Below are 12,960 nucleotides of genomic sequence, written 5' to 3' on the forward strand. Positions count from 1 at the left end.
CGGCTCGGGGAAGCGGGTCGTTGTAGATCGCGACGTTGGTGGGGAAGGCGTCGTAGGAGGCCGTGTCGGAGTCGACAGGCATCGGGTCGGTGGAGCCAACCGAATCCAGGTCCACAGCGGGCTCGCTGGAGACATGGAGCTGGCCGAGAAGGTTGGCGAGGTGGTCGCTGCCCGCATCGGAGGCGAGCTCGTCGGAGATGAGGGTTTCGTCGAGGAGATCGGCGGGGCTGCTCGCCGCACAGATGCTGGCGACGCCTTGCAGCGCGTCGTGGCAAGCGCCATCGGGCGTGCCGGGCTGGCTACGCCCGCGGGGGAGGAAGAAGGTTCCCGTCCAGAACAGGTCTCCGGACGACGGTGCACCTGGCCCCATGGTGGGCGCCAAATGTCGGGTGGTAGGTGCGACATATGCCAACGGGTGGCTTATCATTGTGGGAGCCAGTAAGACATCGCCGGTGCCTGGAAATGGGATAAGGCGAAGACATGCACGCCGGCAGATCTTACCCAGCTTCGGGGCTCTCCGTGGAGATAACACCCCTACTGCTACTCTGCGGGGTCTCCGCATGATCACTAGATGAACAAGGAGCTACACAATGCTCCTTGAGCTATTTGGTGGGAGGAGGAAGAAGGGAACAGCTAGCCTGCTTCTTCTCCTTGTGTGGTGTCTAGGACTAGCAGGGGGTCGAACCCTTTGCATGGGTGCCCCGAGGGGTTTATATAGGCCCACCCTCCGGGGGTACAATGGTAATCCGACTGGGCACGGGGCCCAGCTGTCTGTGACTACACTCGCCGGCTTCTGCGCCGGCTGCTGGGGCCCGCTGACTGGTGGGTCCCGCCGGCTGCCGGCCCCTTGGTCGACAGGCAGGCCCCACTGTCCAGGGCCTGGTCGGCGGCTGGTTACTGTGGCTCCATCTTGGTGACGTGGGCTTCGTCGCTGTAGGCACGGCTACAGTGCCGCCGCTCGTCGGGCGATCGTTGTAGCCTCACCGCGTCTTGTCTCCTTAATGGGGCGTCTCCTTCGAGGGAGGCGGCAAGCCGGCTGCGGGGAGCCGGCTCTGTCTTGGGCCGACTGGTTGGAGGCGTGGCCGCCTTCGGGCGTCTCTCTGCCCGAAGGGGCCCACCGTCAGTGGGCCGCGCTGGCGGCCCGTCGTGGGTGACATCAGGGTCAACATGGCAACAGTGCCGCGCCGGACGGGTTATGGCTACTCCGTACGGCGGACTGTGCCAGGCGTGCTCCGGGATACGGGGGTGGCAGGCTTCACTGTAGCCACGCCCCGTCGCACTGCTGTTAGGTGGGTGCAAACTTTGAGGGTACGGTCTCGACCGCTTTATGGGAGCCGGCTTCTTGGAGTCGGCCTTCTCATGGCCGGCTTCCCGAAGTCGGCCCTCCCGTGGCTTCCATCATGAGGGCTAAAGTCGGACCGCCTTCCGAAAGCCGGCCTGGGTGGCAGCCAGCAAGGGGAAGGCGGCTCCATGTCTTGGATTCTTGAGAGCCGGACGGGCTCATAATTTTTTCAGAAGGGCCAGGGGAGGCCGGCTAGGCTACCCATGGCTATTTAATCCGACAGAATACGATGATGATAGTGATGATGAAAATATGCCTGTTATTCCTGCGGGCTATCTTTTTGATATGGAATCTTCTGCTGCTATTTTTGCTTGCAAAGATAGATATGAGCTTAAGAGGTTATTAATTAAATGGAACAAAGAATCACTTAGAGATAAAATGAGACCTGACCCCGCTTTTGCTACTTCACCTATATGTGTTCCTGATAAGGATTATGAATTCTCTGTTGATCTTGATATAATTACTTTGGTTGAATCTGATCCGTTTTATGGCTATGAATCTGAAACTGTTGTGGCACATCTTACTAAGTTAAATGATATAGCTGCCCTGTTTACTAATGATGAGAGATCGCGTTACCTTTATATACTCAAAATATTTCCGTTCTCATTAAAGGGTGATGCTAAGATATGGTTTAATTCTCTTGAACCTGGTTGTGTGTGTAGTCCCCAGGATATGATTTATTACTTTTCTGCTAAATATTTCCCTGCTCATAAGAAACAAGCTGCTTTGAGGGAAATATACAACTTTGTGCAAATTAAAGAAGAGAGTCTCCCACAAGCTTGGGGGAGGCTTCTCAAGTTACTTAATGCTTTGCCTGATCATCCTCTTAAGAAACCTGAAATACTTGATATCTTTTATAATGGACTAACCGATGCTTCCAGAGATTACCTAGATAGTTGTGCTGGTTCTCTTTTCAGGGAAAGAACACCGGATGAAGCTGAAATTCTATTGAATAATATGTTGACAAATGAAAATAATTGGGCACCTCCTGAGCCAGCTCCTGAGCCATCTCCTGCTCCAATTACTGAGTCTATTCCTAAACCAACTCCGAAGAAGAAAGGTGTTCTATTTCTCAGTCCCGAACATATGCAAGAGGCAAAGAAATCTATGAAAGAAAAAGGTATTAAAGCTCAAGACGTTAAGAATTTACCTCCTATTTAAGAAATACATGGTCTTAATTCATCGCCTGTTGAAGAAACCTATGATCTCAATTATTTATTTACTGAAGAACCTCCTGATGCCGATATCCCGACACAGGTAGTAAAGGTAAATTCTCTCTATAGATATGATAAAGCTGAAGTCCCTCCTACTAAAATTGCTAATCAATGCTTGGATGAGTTTGATAACTTTATGTATAAGCAAGATGACTTCAATGCTTATTTTGGTAGACAATTAAAAGAAAATGCTTATATGATTAGACGCTTGGGTGATTATATGGCTAATATTAAAGGTGAACTTAAACTTATTAGCAAACATGCTTCTATGGTTACCACTCAAGTAGAACAAGTACTTAAGGCTCAAAAAGAAGTGCTTGATGAAATGAATAGTAAGAAAAATGATTATGATGTTAGAGTGGCTACTAGAACTGGTAGGATGACTCAGGAACCTTTGTATCCTGAAGGCCACCCTAAGAGAATCGAGCAAGACTCTCAAAGAAATAATATTGATGTTCCTAGTTCTTCTAAAAAGAAGAAGAAGAAAAATGATAGAACTGTGCAAACTTCTAGTGAACCTATTGCTGAACCACCTGATAATCCAAATGATATTTCTATGTCTGATGCTGAAACACAATCTGGTAATGAACATGAACCTAATGAAAATATTGATAATGATGTTCATGATGATGCTCAACCTAGTAATGATAATGATGTAGAAATTGAACCTGTTGTTGATCTTGATAACCCACAATCAAAGAATCAACGTTATGATAAAAGAGACTTTGTTGCTAGGAAACATGGTAAAGAAAGGGAACCTTGGTTCAGAAACCCATGCCTTTCCCTTCGAAACCATCCAAGAAAAGGATGATGAGGATTTTGAGCGTTTTGCTGAAATGATTAGACCTATCTTTTTGCGTATGAGATTAACTGACGTGCTCAAAACGAATCCTTATGCTAAATATATGATTTTTTCAGGAAAATTTGGGGATTTACTGTGCAAAAATTGCCGCGGGAGGAGCTGCCACCTGGCCACAAGGGTGGTGGGCGCGCCCCCCTATAGGGCGCGCCCCCTGCCTCGTGGGCCCATGGTGGCCCTCCTCCACTTATCCCAGCACCCATCTTCTTCCTCTATCTCACACAAACCCGAAAAACCAACTCAAGCACGAGTTCCAGCCACTTTTGCTATGATTTTCGATCTCCTTGCTCAAAGCACCTCTCGCAAAAATGCTTGGGGAGATTGTTCCTTGGTATGTGACTCCTCCATTGGTCCAATTAGTTTTTGTTCTAGTGCTTTATTCTTTGCAAATTTGTGCTGCATAGGTGACCATGTTCTTGAGCTTGCATGCCAAATTTATATGGTTCCAAGTAGTTCTAATGCTTGATATAGGCTCTAGGCACTTGTAGGAGTAGTTGCTATCAGTTTTATTGAGTTTGGTTCACTCTTATTTTGAAGTTACTAAAATTTTCAGAATTTTTCAGAGAAAAAACAATATGTTTGGGAAGATGTTCCAAGGTGGTTCCTCTAAGAAGCAAGGACCCAGGATTGCTATGCGCGATGCTGACGAGGATCCACCAAGAGACGCTCCAGTACGGCCTTGCGAATGGCCGTTGGAAAATTTTATGGACCGTGCGGGAATTAAAGAGGAATTCAAAGCATATTTGTGCAATGCCGGTCTTGAAGATTTTGAGGCAAAAAAATGCCCCCAGTATCATGATCTCACAAGTTCATTTGTGAGGAGGTTTGAGTATTCATCTTCGCGTAATTCCCCTTCAGTCATGTTTGATCTTTATGACAAATCTTATACCATGGACCTAGAGGATTTCACTTCTGCTTGCGAACTTCCATCATGGGGTAGTATTAGGGATCCCCCTAAATCTGAATTTAGAAACTTTCTTGCTAGTATAACTGTGGGGGAATCCAGAGACATAACGCAGGCTACCATAGGGAGCATTCGCTTTCCTGCTATACATTATTTTGCTCTTTTCATCGGTAGATGCATAAATGCTAAGGATGAAGCATGTCACATGTGTGTCCCTGATCTCAGCATTCTTAGGAGTGCTATGTTAGGAGACCAATCTTATCATATGGGAGCCATTGTAGCTCATAGGTTGCATCATAATAGACATAATGGACATTTCTTTGGAGGAATATGTGCAACCCGCTTAGCTCATTTTCTTGAAAGAGACATTCGTGAGGGTGATATGGAGTTGCCTCCAGCATATTTAGATTATAACTCTATGGCTTCGCACCAGTTTGTCGAGAGGCCTGAATCACCTCTCTTATATCGCTTAATTTTTGATAAACGACGTGTTTTCCGTATTACTCTCCCCGCATCTGCCTTCTTTGATTCACAGACAAAAGGAAGATATGTTATTACCAGAGAGGAGGCAGAAGAGTACGAGAGGAGAGCAGAGGAAGCCCGACTCCATGCTGCAGCTCAGAAGGAGATAACCGCTGTACATCAGTATGATCCCAACTATCCTTCCTCATCACAGTACGACCCAAACAACTATTATTATGGATATCTGCCAGGCCAGCCGTGGCCATAGACCAACTTAGGCCAAAAGCCTAAGCTTGGGGGAGTACGTACTTCTCACCGACATTACATTTATGTTCACACACACTCATTGCTAGATGTCGGTGCTCATACTTTTTCACAATAATATCCATGCTAGTTTATTTTCTTTTTCCTGCTTTCTTCTTGTGTGTTTGTTAAACCTTAAGAAAAACCAAAAAAATTAGTAGTAGTTTATTTTTCTGCTGTAGTAGTAATAATTAAAAAGAAAACCCAAAAATATTTCCCGTTCTTCTTTTGCTTGTTGGGAGCTTTCTTGTGTAAATAGTTTTACTTCTTTTCTTCTATTTGGGGGTCAGTAGGAGAAGACCATAATTAAATTGTTGAACTGGCTCTTATATGCATTATTGTTGATTTAACCAAGAGCCCATATTGCCTTGTCCTCTCCTGTTTATTGAATGCTCGCAGATTCCAGCTTAGTCCAATGCACGTGCACTCTTATTATTGTTCACACCGTTCGGTCATGCAAGTGAAAGGCAATTATGATGATATATGATTGACTGACTGAGATGAGAAAAGCTGGTATGAACTCGACCTCTTTTGTTTTTGTAAATATGATGAGCCCCTCGTTCTTGATTCAGCTTATTATGAATAAACATGTTTGCAATGACAATTAGAGATCGTAGTGGCTTGTGCCATGCTTGATTAGCTATGAGTTATAATGATTTACCTTGTATGCCAACATGCTATTGAGATGATTATGATGTGGTATGATGGGGTGGTATCCTCCTTTGAATGATTTAAGTGACTTGACTTGGCACATAGCCTTCACGATATTTATGTTCATGGTGGATTATATCCTACTCATGCTTGCATCCAATGTTTATTAATTTTAATGCATGTACATGGTTGTTGTCGCTCTCTAGTTGGTCGCTTCCCAGTCTTTTGCTAGCCTTCACTTGTACTAAGCGGGAATACTGCTTGTGCATCCAATCCCTTAAACCCCAAAGTTATTCCAGATGAGTCCACCATACCTTCCTATATGCGGTATCTACCTGCCGTTCCAAGTAAATTTGTATGTGCCAAACTCTAAACCTTCAAATAATCATTCTGTTTTGTATGCTCGAATAGCTCATGTATCAACCAAGACTGTCCTTATCTTCCATGTTAGGTGGGTTATTCTCAAGAGGAGTGGACTCCGCTCCTCACTCACGAGAAAATGGCTGGTCACTGGGATGCCCAATCCCATGCTTTATGCAAACTAAATCAAAATTAATTGCAAGCAAAACTCCCCCTGGGACCTGATGTATGTTGGAGGCACTCGTTTTTTCGAGCAAGCCATGGATTGATGCTTGTTGGTGGAGGGGGAGTATAAACTTTACCATTCTGTTTGGGAACCTCCTATAATGTGTTTAGCATGGAAGATATCGCCATCTGCGAAGGGCCTATCCATTTACTTTTATGCTGAGTCATCACCCTCTTATTAAAAAGCACTAGCTGGAGAGCACAGCTGTCATTTGCATTCATTACTGTTAATTTATATTGAGTATGACTATGATTGGATCTCTTTTACCATGAATTACAATGTCTAGTCAGTCCTTGATCTTTAAAGGTGCTCTGCATTTATGTTTTGCGGTCTCAGAAAGGACTAGCGAGATACCATCTTGTTATATCATATTATGATTGTTTTGAGAAAGTGTTGTCATCCGAGATTTATTATTATGACTTGCTAGTTGATTATGCTATTGATATGAGTAATTATGAGACCTGAGAATTATTGCAAATGTGGTTAGTTATGATCTATGCTTTAAACTTGAATGCTGGCTTGACATAGTTACAACAACAAGAGCAAACTTGAATTACCATGGTGTTGTTTTATGTGCAGAAAACAAATATTCTCGGAATGACCTGAAACTCGACGAAACATCTTAGAAAAAACAATAAAAAATTCTCGCCAAAGATGAAGACCGGGGGGCCCACACCCTTCTCATGAGGGTGGGGGGCGCGCCCCTACCTCGTGGGCCCCCTTTTGCGTCTCCGACTCCAACTCCACCTCCATATATTGAGTTTCGATGAGAAAAAAATCAGAGAGAAGAAATCATCACATTTTACGATATGGAGCCGCCGCCAAGCCCTAAAACCTCTCGGGAGGTCTGATCTGGAGTCCGTTTGGGGCTCCGGGAGGGGGATTCGTCGTCGTCGTCATCATCAACCATCCTCCATCACCAATTTCATGATGCTCACCGCCGTGCGTGAGTAATTGCATTATAGGCTTGCTGGACGGTGATGGGTTGGATGAGATTTATCATGTAATCGAGTTAGTTTTGTTAGGGATTGATCCCTAGTATCCATTATGTTCTGAGATTGATGTTTCTATGACTTTGCTATGCTTAATGCTTGTCACTAGGGCCCGAGTGCCATGATTTCAGATCTGAACATATTATGTTTTCATGAATATATGTGAGTTCTTAATCCTATCTTGCAAGTCTATAGTCACCTAATATGTGTTATGATCCGGCAACCCCGAAGTGACAATAATCAGGACCACTCCCGGTGATGACCATAGTTTGAGGAGTTCATGTATTCACTATGTGCTAATGCTTTGTTCCGGTTCTCTATTAAAAGAAGGCCTTAATATCCCTTAGTTTCCAATAGGACCCCGCTGCCACGGGAGGGTAGGACAAAAGATGTCATGCAAGTTCTTTTCCATAAGCAGGTATGACTATATACGGAATACATGCCTACATTACGTTGATGAATTGGAGCTAGTTCTGTGTCACCCTATGTAATGACTGTTACATGATGAACCGCATCCGGCATAATTATCCATCACGGATCCAGTGCCTACGAGTTTTCCATATACCGGTTTACGCTTATTTACTTTTCCGCTGCTACTGTTACAATCACTACAAAATACCAAAAACATTACTTTTGCTACCTTTACTTTTGTTGCCGCTACCACCACTATCATATTACTTTGCTACTAAACACTTTGCTGCAGATACTAAGTTTCCAGGTGTGGTTGAATTGATAACTCAGCTGCTAATACTTGAGAATATTCTTTGGCTCCCCTTGTGTCGAATCAATATATTTGGGTTGAATACTCTACCCTCAAAAGCTGTTGCGATCCCCTATACTTGTGGGTTATCAGGGCGCGCCCCCTGCCTCGTGGACAGCCCGGAGATCCACCGACATACTTCTTCCTCCTATATATACCCATATACCCTAAAAACTTCGAGGAGCAGAATAGATCGGGAGTTCCACCGCCAGAAGCCTCCGTAGCCACCGAAAACCAATCTAGACCCGTTCCGGCACCCTGCCGGAGGGGGAATCCCTCATCAGGTGGCCATCTTCATCATCCTGGCGCTCTCCATGACGAGGAGGGAGTAGTCCACCCTCGGGGCTGAGGGTATGTACCAGTAGCTATGTGTTTGATCTCTCTCTCTCTCGTGTTCTTGAGGTGGTACGATCTTGATGTATCGTGAGCTTTTCTATTATAGTTGGATCTTATGATGATTCTCCCCCTCTACTCCCTTGTAATGGATTGAGTTTTCCCTTTGAAGTTATCTTATCGGATTGAGTCTTTAAGGATTTGAGAACACTTTATGTATGTCTTGTCGTGCTTATCTGTGGTGACAATGGGATATCACGTGATCCACTTGATGTAGGTTTTGGTGACCAACTTGCGGGTTCTGCCCATGAACCTATGCATAGGAGTTGGCACACGTTTTCGTCTTGACTCCCCGGTAGAAACTTTGGGGCACTCTTTGAAGTACTTTGTGTTGGTTGAATAGATGAATCTGAGATTGTGTGATGCATATCGTATAATCATACCCACGGATACTTGAGGTGACATTGGAGTATCTAGGTGACATTAGGGTTTTGGTTGATTTGTGTCTTAAGGTGTTATTGTAGTACGAACTCTATGATAGATTGAACGGAAAGAATAGCTTCGTGTTATTTTACTATGGACTCTTGAATAGATCGATCAGAAAGGATAACTTTGAGGTGGTTTCGTACCCTACAATAATCTCTTCGTTTGTTCTCCGCTATTAGTGACTTTGGAGTGACTCTTTGTTGCATGTTGTGGGATAGTTATATGATCCAATTATGTTATTATTTTTGAGAGAACTTGCACTAGTGAATGTATGAACCCTAGGCCTTGGTTCAACACATTGCAATACCGTTTGTGCTCACTTTTATCATTAGTTACCTTGCTGTTTTTATATTTTCAGATTACAAAAACCTATATCTATCATCCATATTGCACTTGTATCACCATCTCTTCGCCGAACTAGTGCACCTATACAATTTACCATTGTTTTGGGTGTGTTGGGGACACAAGAGACTATAGCGACCAGACCTCAAACAGTCTGATCTCTGTGCATCCATGTCATTCCTGGATCGGTAATGCTGACACGCAGAGTACTTGAAGGATTTATAACAGAGTAGAAATCACACACTTATTACAACGAATGTCTCAAAAGAGAACTTATTACAATAAATATGGCTTAGGGCCATCTAATACGATAACAACGGAAGGCTTGGAAGATAAAGTGAGTCCATCAACTCCAACGGCATCACTGAGTGAAAGACCACGACCTAAGGCTCCTTACTCTTCATCTGAAAAGTCTGCAACATGATACGTTGTAGCCCGAAAACGGATCAGCACATGGAATATGCTGGCAATGTAACACAAGAGACTAATGAACAGAATAATGCTTTCACTACATGCATATATGGCTGGTGGAGGCTGTATGGTTAATAAGTTTTGTGAAAAGCCAATTTTTCCCTACAACAAAGGAATATATTTTATTTAACTATCATGGTGGTTGTTAAACATTGAGAATGGTAAACCCCATCTCAATCCCAATTGAAAGTAATTAATAACCCAATCAAAATTTTATAGTTAAGAGTGATGAGATCCACATGATAATCCAAACACCAGATACTAAAGATGTCCATAACCGGGGACATGGCTAACCATGATTAGTTTGTACACTCTGCAGAGGTTTGCAAACTTTTCCTCACAAGACTCGATCTCCTCCATTGGATTTCTCGCACTACATGGTGTTTGAGAAACGGATGACCGAGACACAGTCTTTCAGAAGCGGTAGCACCTTACGATGGGTAGATAGTACCACCTACATCCCCTACATCTCGTAGCCTACCACTGTAAGAGTTCACACTACTTAATCAATTATGCTAGAGCCCATAATAGCTTGTGGCTGCACACGGAAGTTTCTAGCATGAATAATCTCATGATCCCTTTGAGCCTGGGTGGCAGTCCATAGGAGAATCACACGGTACCCCGGGATTTGCAAAAATACAAGTAATCATTGGATTTCCCCAGGTTCCTCAATCCACCCAGATGTGTATTTAAGTTGCCACCTTAAGTTAACCATTAATTAAGAATACTCACATCTGCCATGAATCAGTCAAACCCAATCCACTTCTACGAGCATAGTATAGCAAAATAAGCAATGTAGAAGTAACTCCCAAGGTTTGATAGTATTCAGGTGAATAGGTACTACCTCATCTACTTCCCAAACCCACAATTTAAATCATATCGTCACCATGCAATTGTGTGAGGATTGATCTAATGCAATAAAACTGGGTAGTAAAGAGGTATGATCAAGTGTTACTTACCTTGCCGATGATCCGCGAAACCTAGAGACTCGTAGTAGCACGCTTCACACTCTAGGTACTCTATCGCAAACAAACAAGCATACAATAAGAAATCAAGCAAGGGCACAGGTAAAACTCAAATAAGAGATCTAACCAGAAAGTTCAACTTAAGAACTCCGGTTTTGCAAAAAGAATCAAATCAAACAAAGCAACAAAACTCAAACGGCGAAAGAAACAAGCTTTGTTTACTAATCTGGACTAAAGTCAAATTTTACAGTAGCAAAATCTTGTTTAAGTTGGTTAAACAGAAAGGGGGCTTCGAGACGAAACTCTAGGCGCTTGAATCGCCTGATTCTGATAAACGAGCGAAAAGATAAACTAAAACGAAAACCGGATCAGAAATCGCGATCGAAAATAATCGCGGAAAAATCCCAGAAAAAGAAAAACTGACGAACAGGCTAACGAACGAACGTTCGCTGTCTGTGACTAAACGGTGAAAACCGTTCGTTAAAACCAATGTACGAACGGGCGTTTACTAAATAACTAAACCGATCTAATAAAAAAACAGGATCTAGGGTTTTGAAAAAAAAACGTTGGTTTTCTCGCAAAAACCGAGGCGGCGGCGGCTACCTCCAGCGACGACGAGGCAGCGAGGCGGCGGCGGCGGTGCGGTGCGGCGGCGGGGCGCGGCTAGGGTTAGGGTTTGGGCGTCGGGCGCGGGTGGGCTGGCGGCGGCTGGGCCTTGGGGCAGCTCGGGGCGGCGGCTTATAAAGCCCTCCGAGCGGAGTCCCGCTCGGGTATGGCCCGGAGTCGGTTTCTCTTTATTTTTTAAATAAGTCGACATGCAGAAAAAGAAAGAAAAGAAGTACTAAACGGACTCCAAAAATCGCGAAATAAATTTTTCCCGTCCTCTAAAAATAGGCCTCACAAGGTTAACATTTATTTGGGCCTCGAATGCAATTTTGAAAAATGCATATTTTTCCTAATTCAAATAAAATAGCGATAAAACTTCGAATAAAAAATCTTATTTGATTTTAATTAAATCTCCGATATTTCTTTATTTTGAGGAAGTCATTTTATCCCCTCTCTTTTATTTTTATAAAAGAAATATTCAAAGAGAAAAATAATTAAAATCAAGCGATCCTCTTTCCAAAAGTCGAGAAAAACTCGAATATGAAAATAATGAAATCCCACTAGTGCAGAACCGGGCAATAGCACGGATTCGTAATGCCCTTTAGTGCCGGTTCCATAACCGGCACTAAAGTGTGGGCACTAAAGCCCCCCCCCTTTAGTACCGGTTCAGCACGAACCGGTGCTAAAGGGCAACCACATGGCACGAGCCAGCTCCGGGGGCCGGGAGCCCTTTAGTACCGGTTGGTAAAACCAACCGGTACTAAAATGTTTGGGGGGTTTTTGGTTTTATGATTTCTTTTTCATTTAATTTTGTGTTTTCCATTTTAATTCTTTTTCGTTTGCTGGTATTTTACGATCTACACATTGTACACGTTATGCATATATATATATATATATATATAGAATTTCTAGTAGAACCAATCATATATGTATCATCAATGTCTCACAAACCACCATATTAATTCACACATACACACATGTATAGCTATATACAATTTCTCCTACATATGCATGTTGCCTTTGGAGCCAGTGGCATTAGCCAGATACACAAGATCCAGTGAAATCTGCATGCACACACGTTTGCATGTCTTAATTAAGCGGGCATATGTAAGCAAAAACATGTAGCTAGCTAGTAGGCAAAATAGATATAATCTTGAATACATCGTCTCGAATAATAGATATAATCTCGAATACATCGTCTCGAATAATAGATATAATCTCGAATACATCGTCTCGAATAATATATAATATTGAATAGTATATCACTGGCTAGGTAGCTAATTAAAGATCGAATATTACAGAAGAATCTAGGACACTCGCGGTTCCTGCGGCGCGGGCGGTGGACACCCAAAGAGAAGGAACCCTCACAGGATCATAGCTGAAGTGAGATCCCTGAAGAAACTGCCAGGTATTGGAGAACCTTCCGCCCTCTAACGCAACCATGTAGCGATGGACGTGCTCGTCCTCCTCCCTGACACGGTGACGTACCACCTCCGGCGGGGGCGGCTCCCTCCGCACCGAAACTAGCCCACGTGAACGCCACCAAACGAGATCAGGGTCGACGACGGGACCCGGGGCCGGGTTCCTCATCAAGCGGCGCGCCCCTCCAGGCAGCACCTCCCAGTGCCAGCCCGGCGGAGACCAATCCCGGACATGGGTCAGTCGGACGTTGTCGCGGACGGGT

Source organism: Triticum urartu, chromosome 7A (genome assembly GCF_056163025.1).
Source record: "Triticum urartu cultivar PI428250 chromosome 7A, HENAU_Tu73, whole genome shotgun sequence".
NCBI classification, from domain to species: domain Eukaryota; kingdom Viridiplantae; phylum Streptophyta; class Magnoliopsida; order Poales; family Poaceae; genus Triticum; species Triticum urartu.